The sequence below is a fragment of the Puntigrus tetrazona genome, unplaced genomic scaffold, assembly GCF_018831695.1.
Source record: "Puntigrus tetrazona isolate hp1 unplaced genomic scaffold, ASM1883169v1 S000000003, whole genome shotgun sequence".
Taxonomy (NCBI): Eukaryota; Metazoa; Chordata; class Actinopteri; order Cypriniformes; family Cyprinidae; genus Puntigrus; species Puntigrus tetrazona.
Window position 1 is genome coordinate 894,152 of NW_025047683.1, and position 12,500 is coordinate 906,651.

Below are 12,500 nucleotides of genomic sequence, written 5' to 3' on the forward strand. Positions count from 1 at the left end.
GTGAAGTGGGGCTTAACGCGGCCGAGATCGGCTGTGAGATGCGCCTGGATGTCTGGACTTAGGTTTTGAACACTTAAAAAATACCTCCGGGGTGGCGGGGGTCGAGTGGGAAAGCGCCCGTGAAGTGGGGCTTAGCGCGGCCGAGATCGGCTGTGAGATGCGCCTGGATGTCTGGACTTAGGTTTTGAGCGGCAAAAAATACCTCCGGGGTGGCGGGGGTCGAGTGGGAAAGCGCCCGTGAAGTGGGGCTTAGCAGCGGCGAGATCGGCTGAAATATGCGCCTGGATGTCTGGACTTAGGTTTTGAAAGCAAAAAAAATTCCTCCAGGGAGGCCTGGGGTCAGTGGAAAGCGTCCGAGAAGTCGCGCTTAACCCGGCTGAGATCGGCTGAAATATGCGCCTGGATGTTTGGACTTAGGTTTTGAGCAGCAAAAATACCTCCAGGGTGGAGGGTCGAGTGGGAAAGCGTCGAGAAGTCGCACTTAACCCGGCCGAGATCGGCTGAAATATGCGCCTGGATGTCTGGACTTAGGTTTTGAAGCAAAAAAATTCCTCCAGGAGGCGGAGTCGAGTGGGAAAGCGTCCGAGTCGCGCTTAACCCGGACGAGATCGGCTGAAATATGCGCCTGGATGTTTGGACTTAGGTTTTGAAAGCAAAAAAAAATCCTCCAGGGTGGCGAGTCGAGTGGGAAAGCGTCGAGAAGTCGCACTTAACCCGGCTGAGATCGGCTGAAATATGCGCCTGGATGTTTGGACTTAGGTTTTGAGAAAAAAATTTCCTCCAGGGAGGCGGGGTGAGTGGGAAAGCGTCGAGAAGTCGCACTTAACCCGGCCGAGATCGGCTGAAATATGCGCCTGGATGTTTGGACTTAGGTTTTGAGCGAAAAAAATTTCCTCCAGGAGGCGAAGTCGAGTGGGAAAGCGTCCGAGAAGTCGCACAGTAACCCGGCTGAGATCGGCTGAAATATGCGCCTGGATGTTGGACTTAGGTTTTGAAAGCAAAAAATCCTCCAGGGTGGGAGAAGTCGAGTGGGAAAGCGTCCGAGAAGTCGCGCTTAACCCGGCCGAGATCGGCTGGATGAAGCGCCTGGATGTCTGGACTTAGGTTTTGAAAGCAAAAAAATTTCCTCCAGGAGGCGGGTCGAGTGGGAAGCGTCGAGAAGTCGCACTTAACCCGGCTGAGATCGGCTGAAATATGCGCCTGGATGTTTGGACTTAGGTTTTGAGCGAAAAAAAATTTCCTCCAGGAGGCGGGTGAGTGGGAAAGCGTCGAAAGTCGCATAACCCGGCTGAGATCGGCTGAAATATGCGCCTGGATGTTTGGACTTAGGTTTTGAGCGAAAAAAAATTTCCTCCAGGAGGCGGGGTCGAGTGGGAAAGCGTCGAGAAGTCGCACTTAACCCGGCCGAGATCGGCTGAAATATGCGCCTGGATGTTTGGACTTAGGTTTTGAGCGAAAAATTTCCTCCAGGAGGCGGGGGTCGAGTGGGAAAGCGTCCGAGTCGCACTTAACCCGGCCGAGATCGGCTGAAATATGCGCCTGGATGGATTTGGACTTAGGTTTTGAGCGAAAAAAAATTTCCTCCAGGAGGCGGGTCGAGTGGAAAGCGTCCGAGTCGCGCTTAACCCGGCTGAGATCGGCTGAAATATGCGCCTGGATGTTTGGACTTAGGTTTTGAGCGAAAAAATTTCCTCCAGGAGGCGGGGTCGAGTGGGAAAGCGTCGAGAAGTCGCACTTACCCGGCTGAGATCGGCTGAAATATGCGCCTGGATGATTTTCGTTTGAAAATTGCACTAAGTCAACCAGGGAAAGGTCCGACTTCCATACCCTCCGAGGCTCGAGTCAGGCCGACCGAGAGGCCTCTTCCGGGCACGATTCAAATTTCACGCGACCCGGAGGTGGCCGTTTACCAGAGCAACTTTTACATCAACTTTTTTTTTTTTTTTTTTTTTTTTTTCTCTAAAAACTCTGAAATTCGTGCCCTGCGCGTCGCTGCTGCTTGAGGCGAGTCTGTGAGCGCAGGCCTTTGTGAAAACATTCATCAGGGCCTTTAATAAATAAAATCATACCCAAATCTGTGTTATTGTGTGAGGTTAGTCTGTGAGCGCAGGCCTTATGGAAAACATTCATCGAGAGGCCTTTATTAAATAAAATCATGCCCAATAAAGAGTTAATGGGTGGGTTAGTCTGTAGCGCAGGCCTTATAGAAAAACATTTTCCAGGGCCTTTATTAAATAAAATCACGCCCAATAAAGAGTTACTGTGTCGGGTTAGTCTGTGAGGCAGGCCTTAAAGAAAACTGTCATCAGGGCCTTTATTAAATAAAATCATGCCCATAAAGTGTTATTATGCAGAGGTTAGTCTGTGGCGCAGGCCTTAAAGAAAACATTTATCAGGGCCTTTATTAAATAAAATCATGCCCAATAAAGCGTTACTGTGTCGGGTTAGTCTGTGAGCGCAGGCCTTATAGAAAACATTTTTCCAGGGCCTTTATTAAATAAAATCATGCCCAATAAAGCGTTACTGTGTCGGGTTAGTCTGTGAGCGCAGGCCTTATAGAAAACATTTTCCAGGGCCTTTATTAAGTAAAATCATGCCCAACAAGAGTTACTGTGTCGGGTTAGTCTGTGAGCGCAGGCCTTAAAGAAAACTGTCATCAGGGCCTTTATTAAATAAAATCATGCCCATAAGAGTGTTATTATGTGAGAGGTTAGTCAGTGAGCGCAGTGCTTATAGAAAACATTTTCCAGGGCCTTTATTAAATAAAATCACGCCCAATAAAGCGTTACTGTGTCGGGTTAGTCTGTGGCGCAGGCCTTATAGAAAAACATTTTCCAGGGCCTTTATTAAATAAAATCACGCCCAATAAAGAGTTACTGTGTCGGGTTAGTCTGTGAGGTAGGCCTTAAAGAAAACTGTCATCAGGGCCTTAATTAAATAAAATCATGCCCATAAGAGTGTTATTATAGCAGGAGGTTAGTCAGTGGCGCAGGCCTTATAGAAAACATTCATCGAGGCCTTTATTAAATAAAATCATGCCCAATAAAGAGTTACTGTGTCGGGGTCAGTCTGTGGCGCAGGCCTTATAGAAAACATTTTCCAGGGCCTTTATTAAATAAAATCACGCCCAATAAAGAGTTACTGTGTCGGGTTAGTCTGTGGCGCAGGCCTTATAGAAAAACATTCATCGAGGGCCTTTATTAAATAAAATCACGCCCAATAAAGCGTTACTGTGTCGGGTTAGTCTGTGGCGCAGGCCTTATAGAAAAACATTTTCCAGGGCCTTTATTAAATAAAATCACGCCCAATAAAGAGTTACTGTGTGGGTTAGTCTGTGAGGTAGGCCTTAAAGAAAACTGTCATCAGGGCCTTAATTAAATAAAATCATGCCCATAAGAGTGTTATTATGCAGAGGTTAGTCAGTGAGCGCAGGCCTTATAGAAAACATTCATCGAGGGCCTTTATTAAATAAAATCATGCCCAATAAAGAGTTACTGTGTGGGGAGTCAGTCTGTGGCGCAGGCCTTATAGAAAACATTTTCCAGGGCCTTTATTAAATAAAATCACGCCCAATAAAGAGTTACTGTGTCGGGTTAGTCTGTGAGGCAGGCCTTATACAAAACATTCATCGAGGGCCTTTATTAAATAAAATCATGCCCAATGAAGAGTTACTGTGTCGGGGGTTAGTCTGTGGCGCAGGCCTTATAGAAAACATTCATCAGGGCCTTTATTAAATACAATCATGCCCAATAAAGCGTTAATGTGTCGGGTTAGTCTGTGAGCGCAGGCCTAAAGAAAACTGTCATCAGGGCCTTTATTAAATAAAATCATGCCCAATGAAGCGTTACTGTGTCGGGTTAGTCTGTGAGCGCAGGCCTTATAGAAACCATTTTTCCAGGGCCTTTATTAAATAAAATCATGCCCAATAAAGCGTTACTGTGTCGGGTTAGTCTGTGGCGCAGGCCTTATAGAAAACATTTTCCAGGGCCTTTATTAAGTAAAATCATGCCCAACAAAGAGTTACTGTGTCGGGTTAGTCTGTGGCGCAGGCCTTATAGAAAACATTGTTCCAGGGCCTTTATTAAATAAAATCATGCCCAATGAAGCGTTACTGTGTCGGGTTAGTCTGTGGCGCAGGCCTTATAGAAAACATTTTTCCAGGGCCTTTATTAAATAAAATCATGCCCAATAAAGCGTTACTGTGTCGGGTTAGTCTGTGGCGCAGGCCTTATAGAAAACATTTTCCAGGGCCTTTATTAAGTAAAATCATGCCCAACAAAGAGTTACTGTGTCGGGTTAGTCTGTGGCGCAGGCCTTATAGAAAACATTGTTCCAGGGCCTTTATTAAATAAAATCATGCCCAATGAGCGTTACTGTGTCGGGGTTAGTCTGTGGCGCAGGCCTTATAGAAAACATTCAATCAGGGCCTTTATTAAATAAAAACATGCCCAAATAAGTGCTATTGTGATGGGGTTAGTCTGTGACCCCAGGCCCTGTGTAAAACTGTCACCCAGGGCCTTTATAGAGTAAAATCATGCCCAATAAGGTTAGGGTTAGGGTTAGGGTTAGGGTTAGGGTTAGGGTTAGGGGTTAGGGCTAGGGTTAGGGTTAGGGTTAGGGTTTGGGTTAGGGTTAGGGTTAGGGCTAGGGTTAGGGGTTAGGGTTAGGGTTAGGGCTAGGGGTTAGGGTTAGGGTTAGGGTTAGGGTTAGGGTTAGGGTTAGGGTTAGGGTTAGGGTTAGGGTTAGGGGTTAGGGCTAGGGTTAGGGGTTAGGGTTAGGGTTAGGGTTAGGGGTTAGTCTGTGGCTTGGGCCTTATAGAAAACATTCATCAGGGCCTTTATTAAATAAAATCATGCCCAAATAAGTGTTATTGTGATGGGGTTAGTCTGTGAGCGCAGGCCTTATAGAAAACATTCATCCAGGAGTCTCTATTAAATAAAATCATGCCCAATAAGGTGTTACTGTGTAGGGTTAGTCTGTGGCGCAGGCCCTTTGTAAAACATTCATCAGGGCCTTTATTAAATAATATCATGCCCAAATAAGTGTTATTGTGATGGGGTTAGTCTGTGAGCGCAGGCCTTATAGAAAACATTCATCCAGGGCCTTTATTAAATAAAATCATGCCCAAATAAGTGTTATTGTGATAGGGTTAGTCTGTGAGCGCAGGCCTTATAGAAAACATTCATCCAGGGCCTTTATAGAATAAAATCATGCCCAAATAAGTGTTATTGTGATGGGGTTAGTCTGTGAGTGCAGGCCTTATAGAAAACATTCCTCCAGGGCCTTTATTAAATAAAATCATGCCCAATAAGGCGCTACTGTGTGGAGGTTAGTCTGTGGCGCAGGCCTTTGTAGAAAACATTCATCAGGGCCTTTTTAAATAAAATCATGCCCAAATAAGTGTTATTGTGATGGGGTTAGTCTGTGGCGCAGGCCTTATAGAAAACATTCATCCAGGGCCTTTATAGAATAAAATCATGCCCACATAAGTGTTATTGTGATGGGGTTAGTCTGTGAGCGCAGGCCTTATAGAAAACATTCATCCAGGGCCTTTATAGAAAAAAATTATGCCCAATAAGGTGTTAGTGTGTAGGGTTAGTCTGTGGCGCAGGCCCTTTGTAAAACATTCATCCAGGCGAGAATGAAATAAAGCGATGCCCATTAAAGTGTTACTGCGTTGGGGTTAATGTGTGAGCCCAGGCCCTTTGGAAAATTGAAATCCAGACACGGGGTTCGTAAATGTGTGTGTCGAGAAGTCGCTCTTAACCCGGCCTTGATCGGCTGTAGCAGCGCCTGGATGTCTGGGCGTAGGTTTTGAGCGGCAAAAAATCCTCCAGGGTGGAGGGTCGAGTGGGAAAGCGTCGAGAAGTCGCACTTAACCCGGCCGAGATCGGCTGAAATATGCGCCTGGATGTTTGGACTTAGGTTTTGAAAGCAAAAAAATCCTCCAGGGTGGCGGAAGTCGAGTGGGAAAGCGTCGGGAAGTCGCGCTTAACCCGGCCGAGATCGTCTGAAATATGCGCCTGGATGTCTGGACTTAGGTTTTGAGCGGCAAAAAATACCTCCAGGGTGGAAGTCGAGTGGGAAAGCGTCCGAGAAGTCGCATAACCCGGCCGAGATCGGCTGAAATATGCGCCTGGATGTCTGGACTTAGGTTTTGAAAGCAAAAAAATCCTCCAGGGTGGCGAAGTCGAGTGGGAAAGCGTCGGGAAGTCGCATAACCGGCCGAGATCGTCTGAAATATGCGCCTGGATGTTTGGACTTAGGTTTTGAAAGCAAAAAAATCCTCCAGGGTGGCGGTCGAGTGGGTGGGAAAGCGTCCGGGAAGTCGCATAACCCGGCGAGATCGTCTGAAATATGCGCCTGGATGTCTGGACTTAGGTTTTGAGCGGCAAAAATACCTCCAGGGTGGAGGGGGTCGAGTGGGAAAGCGTCCGAGAAGTCGCACTTAACCCGGCCGAGATCGGCTGAAATATGCGCCTGGATGTTTGGACTTAGGTTTTGAAAGCAAAAAAAAATCCTCCAGGGTGGCGAAGAGTCGAGTGGGAAAGCGTCGGGAAGTCGCACTTAACCCGGCCGAGATCGTCTGAAATATGCGCCTGGATGTTTGGACTTAGGTTTTGAAAGCAAAAAATTTCCTCCAGGGTGGCGAAGTCGAGTGGGAAAGCGTCGGGAAGTCGCACTTAACCCGGCGAGATCGTCTGAAATATGCGCCTGGATGTTTGGACTTAGGTTTTGAAAGCAAAAAATTTCCTCCAGGGTGGCGGAAGTCGAGTGGGAAAGCGTCCGGGAAGTCGCATAACCGGCCGAGATCGTCTGAAATATCGCCTGGATGTTTGGACTTAGGTTTTGAGCGAAAAAAATTTCCTCCAGGAGACCCGGGGTCGAGTGGGAAAGCGTCGAGAAGTCGCACTTAACCCGGCGAGATCGGCTGGATGAAGCGCCTGGATGTCTGGACTTAGGTTTTGAAAGCAAAAAAAATTTCCTCCAGGGCCGGCGAAGTCGAGTGGGAAAGCGTCCGGGAAGGCGCACTTAACCGGACTCGTCGGTCGGATGAAAGCGCCTGGATGTTTGGACTTAGGTTTTGAGCGCCAAAAAAATTTCCTCCAGGGCGGCGAAGTCGAGTGGGAAAGCGTCGGGAAGGCGCGCTTAACCGGACTCGATCGGTCGGATGAAGCGCCTGGATGTTTGGACTTAGGTTTTGAGCGCAAAAAATTTCCTCCAGGGCGGCGAAGTCGAGTGGGAAAGCGTCCGGAAAGCGCGCCTTAACCGGACTCGATCGGTCGGATGAAGCGCCTGGATGTTTGGACTTAGGTTTTGAGCGAAAAAAATTTCCTCCAGGGCGGCGAAGTCGAGTGGGAAAGCGTCCGGGAAGCGCGCTTAACCGGACTCGATCGGTCGGATGAAGCGCCTGGATGTTTGGACTTAGGTTTTGAGCGAAAAAAATTTCCTCCAGGGCGGCGAAGTCGAGTGGGAAAGCGTCCGGGAAGCGCGCTTAACCGGACTCGTCGGTCGGATGAAGCGCCTGGATGTTTGGACTTAGGTTTTGAGCGAAAAAAATTTCCTCCAGGGCGGGCGAAGTCGAGTGGGAAAGCGTCCGGAAGGCGCATAACCGGACTCGATCGGTCGGATGAAGCGCCTGGATGTTTGGACTTAGGTTTTGAGCGAAAAAAATTTCCTCCAGGGCGGCGAAGTCGAGTGGGAAAGCGTCCGGGAAGGCGCACTTAACCGGACTCGTCGGTCGGATGAAGCGCCTGGATGTTTGGACTTAGGTTTTGAGCGAAAAAATTTCCTCCAGGGCGGCGAAGTCGAGTGGGAAAGCGTCGGGAAGGCGCGCTTAACCGGACTCGATCGGTCGGATGAAGCGCCTGGATGATTTCGTTTGAAAATTGCACTAAGTCAACCGAGAAAGGTCCGACTTCCATACCCTCCGAGGCTCGAGTCAGGCCGACCGAGAGGCCTCCTCCGGGCATGATTCAAATTTTCCCGCGACCCTGGAGGTGGCGTTTACACAGGAGCAACTTTTACATGGGTACACGATTTGGTGAGCAGCGTGTTTTTGTGGACTTAGTCTCTGGCGAAAAAAAGTCGAAAAAGCGACTAAGTCCATATCGACTTAGGTTTTGAGCGCAATCTTTCTGAAGCTCCGGGCGAGGAGCTATCGAGCGCTTCACCTGAAACACGGACACAGGCGCCGAGAGAGGGCGTTCGGCGGCGAGGCGTCCCCTCGGCCCGAAAGCGTGATCGATTGGGGCGCGGCGCGCCTAGCCTAGGACCCCACCCGGCCAGCCCGCTGCCGCTATAAATCGGGAGTGCCTGGCAGGAGCACGGCGTGCAATGGGTTTACGTTTGGGCTTTGACAGCACGCGCGCGCCGGGCAATTTGGGCGTTCGTTACGAGCAGGCCCCCTCAGCCCGAGGAAGCGCGCGAACCCGCCGGAGGAGGCCTGAGGCGGCGGTCAGGCGCGAAGAGTCCGTCACGGCGGCGGCGTGGAGGCAGAGCGCGGCAGCGTCCGCGCGCGCCGCGGCGGGTACCCCGTCCCGTGAAACACACTTTTCCGGCGTCGGCGCGATCCCAGCGGCCACCCACCAGCAGCGGCCCCGCCGGGAAGGTTCGAGCAGCGCGTCGCCCTATGGCGGCGGTCTTAGCCGAGGTCAAGCGGGGTCTGCCCAGGCCCCCTCCTCAGGCGGACTGAGACCGTGTGTAGGCAAAAAGCGGCAGCGTCGGTTTAGTCCCGACGACCCACAGGGGTTACCTGGTTGATCCTGCCAGTAACATATGCTTGTCTCAAAGATTAAGCCATGCAGGTCTAAGTGCACCACGGCGGTACAGTGAAACTGCGAATGGCTCATTAAATCAGTTATAGTCCCTTTGATCGCTCCACCCGGTACTTGGATAACTGTGGCAATTCCAGAGCTAATACATGCAAGCAGCGCCGGCCGGGCGACCGCCTCTCCTCGCGGGGCGGGAGGCTGAGGCAGCGATGCATTTATCAGATCAAAACCCATCCGGGCCCCGAGATCCGTCCTCGGACCGGTACCTTTGGTGACTCTAGATAACCTCGGGCGATCGCTCGCCCTTCGCGGTGGCGGCGATTCATTCGAGTGTCTGCCCTATCAACTTTCGATGGTACATCAGGCGCCTACCATGGTGACCACGGGTGGCGGGAATCAGGGTTCGATTCGGAGAGAGCCTGAAGCGGCTACCACATCCAAGGAAGGCAGCAGGCGCGCCAAATTACCCATTTCCGACTCGGAGAGTAGTGACGAAAAATAACAATACAGGTCTCTTTGAGGCCCTGTAATTGGAATAGCGTATCTTAAACACATGGCGAGGACCCATTGGAGGCAAGTCTGGTGCCAGCAGCGCGGTAATTCCAGCTCAATAGCGTATATTAAAGTTGCTGCAGTTAAAAAGCTCGTAGTTGGATCTCGGGATCTGGCTGGCGGTCCGCCGAGGCGAGCCACCGCCCGTCCCAGAGTCCCTGCCTCGGCGCCCCGGATGCCCTTGGCTGGGTGTCGGTCCGAGGGCCCAAAGCGTTTACTTTGAAAAAATTAGAGTGTTCAAAGCAGGCGGCGTCGCCGCTGAATACGCAGCTAGGAATAATGGAATAGGACTCGGTTCTATTTTGTAGGTTTCTGGAACCGGAGCCATGATTAAAGAGGGCGGCGGGGCATTACGTATTGCGCGCTAGAGTGAAATTCTTGGACCGGCGGCGCAAGGCGGCCAGCGAAAGCATTTGCCAAGAATGTTTTCATTAATCAAACGAAAATCGGAGGTTGAAGGCGATCAGATACCGTCGTAGTTCCGACCGTAAGCGATGCCGACCCGCGATCGGCGGCGTTATTCCCATGACCGCCGGGCGGCGTGCGGGAAACCACAGTCTTTGGGTTCCGGGAGTATGGTTGCAAAGCTGAAACTTAAAGGAATTGGCGGAAGGCACCACCAGGAGTGGAGCCTGCGGCTTAATTTGACTCAACACGGAAACCTCACCCGGCCCGGACACGGAAAGGTTGACAGATTGATAGCTCTTTCTCGATTCTGTGGGTGGTGGTGCATGGCCGTTCTTAGTTGGTGGAAGCGATTTGTCTGGTTCATTCCGATAGCGAGCGAGACTCCGGCTTGCTAAATAGTGGCGCGGCCACTTGGGTGGCGTCAAAAACTTCTTAGAGGACAAGTGGCGTTCAGCCACGCGAGATGGAGCAATAACAGGTCTGTGATGCCCTTAGATGTCGGGGCTGCTGCGCGCGCCACAATGGGCGGATCAGCGTGTGTCTACCCTGCGCCGAGGCGCGGGTAACCCGCTGAACCCGCTCGTGATCGGGACTGGGGATTGAAACTATTTCCATCATCGAGAATTCCCAGTAAGCGCGGGTCATAAGCTCGCGTTGATTAAGTCCCTGCCCTTTGTACACACGCCCGTCGCTACTACCGATTGGATGGTTTAGTGAGGTCCTCGGACCGGCCCGCGGGGGCCTCTCGCGAGCTCTGGCGGGGCGCCGGAAGGCGATCAAACTTGACTATCTAGAGGAAGTAAAAGTCGTAACAAGGTTTCCGTAGGTGAACCTGCGGAAGGATCATTGCTCGGCCCGGCCCGATCCAAGCGAAACCGCCCGGGCGGAGGCCTAGCCCACCTCCCCGTCTCAAGCTCGGGTGCGCGGCAGAGGCGGCGGCTCGGCGCGGCCTCTCCCCTCCGGAGCACCAGCGAAAGCGCAGAAGCGCGATAAGAAAAAAAGGAACTTGACTGTCGCTGCACTCGGCGGCCCCCGCTTTCAGCGGCGGGGCTGAGCGAGGGCCCTGGCGAGTACCCCGCCACGGCCTCCGGGACCGTGGGTTCAAAGTCTCCTCCCGCGAAGGAGGCGCCCGTCCGGGAGTAAAAAACCTCTATCCTATTTTACTCTATGATCCAGCGGCCGTGGCCGAGAGGTCTGCCGCTCAAAAACCCAAGGCGGCAAAAGAACGCACAAAAACCTAAGGCGAAGCGGAGAGAGATCCGCGAGAAGAGCGCCGTTCCCTGGGAGCAGCTTAGCGCACCTCCCGCGGAGGCAGGCAACCTACGCGGCGCCCATGACTGTCGCTGCACTCGGCGGGCCCCTGCTTTCCAGCGGCGGGGGCGAGGCGAGGCCCTGGCGAGTACCGCCGCGGCCTCCGGGACCGTGGGTTCAAAGTCTCCTCCCGCGAAGGAGGCGCCCGTCGGGGTAAAAAAACCTCTATCCTATTTTACTCTATGATCCAGCGGCCGTGGCCGAGAGGTCTGCCGCTCAAAAACCCAAAGCGGCAAAAGAACCGCACAAAAACCTAAGGCGGAGAGAGAGAGATCCGAGAGAGAACTTGACTGTCGCTGCACTCGGCGGGCCCCTGCTTTCCAGCGGCGGGGCTGAGCGAGGCCCTGGCCTGGCAGGTACCCGCCACGGCCTCCGGGACCGTGGGTTCAAAGTCTCCTCCCGCGAAGGAGGCGCCCGTCGAGGTAAAAAAACCTCTATCCTATTTTACTCTATGATCCAGCGGCCGTGGCCGAGAGTCTGCCGCGCAAAAACCCCAAAGCGGCAAAGAAACGCACAAAAACCTAAGGCGGAGAGAGAGAGAGATCCGAGAGAACTTGGCTGTCGCTGCACTCGGCGGGCCCCTGCTTTCCAGCGGCGGGGCGAGCGAGCCCCTGGAGTACCCGCCACGGCCTCCGGGACCGTGGGTTCAAAGTCTCCTCCGCGAAGGAGCGCCCGTCGGGGTAAAAAACCTCTATCCTATTTTACTCTATGTTCCAGCGGCCGTGGCCGAGAGGTCTGCCGCTCAAACATCCAAAGGCAACGCAAAGAACCGCACAAAAACCTAAGGCGCGCGGCCCCCTGCTTTCCAGCGCGGAGAGGATCCGAGAAGCCACGGCCGCCGTTCCCTGGGTTCAAAGTCTCCTCCCGCGCAGCGCACCTCCGAGTAAAAAACCTCTATCCTACTTTTACCTAGGCATGTTCCCGGCGTGGCCGAGGTCTGCGCTCAAACATCCAAGGCGGCAAAGAACCGCAAAACCTAAGGCAGCCCCGCCGCGGGGCAACCTGGCGGCACGGGGTGGGGCGAGGCTGTGAGCCTCTGAAGACTTTGCTTTGCCACCCCGGGGTACAGCAGCAGGCGCCGGGACCGTGGGTTGAAGTCCCCCTCTCGCGGGGGGCGCCCGTCCGGGGAACGACCCCCTTTGTATTTTTGAACCCACACAAGCCTGTGCAGTTCGGCCTCGCCTCCGGGCGCTAAACTCAAGCGCGGTCGACTCTTAGCGGTGGATCACTCGGCTCGTCGTCGATGAAGAAGCGCAGCCAGCTGCGAGAACTAATGTGGTGCAGGACACGCCGATCGCCGACGCCCGAGCGCGCTGCGGCCCGGGTCCGTCGGGGCCACGCCTGTCTGGTCGCTTTCCCATCGATCGGGACCTCCGGGTCCCGCGGCTGGAGAGCGTCGCAGGGGCTTCCCGCTCCCCTCCGTCCTCCCAAGTGCAGACCGCCACGGGCATCGCC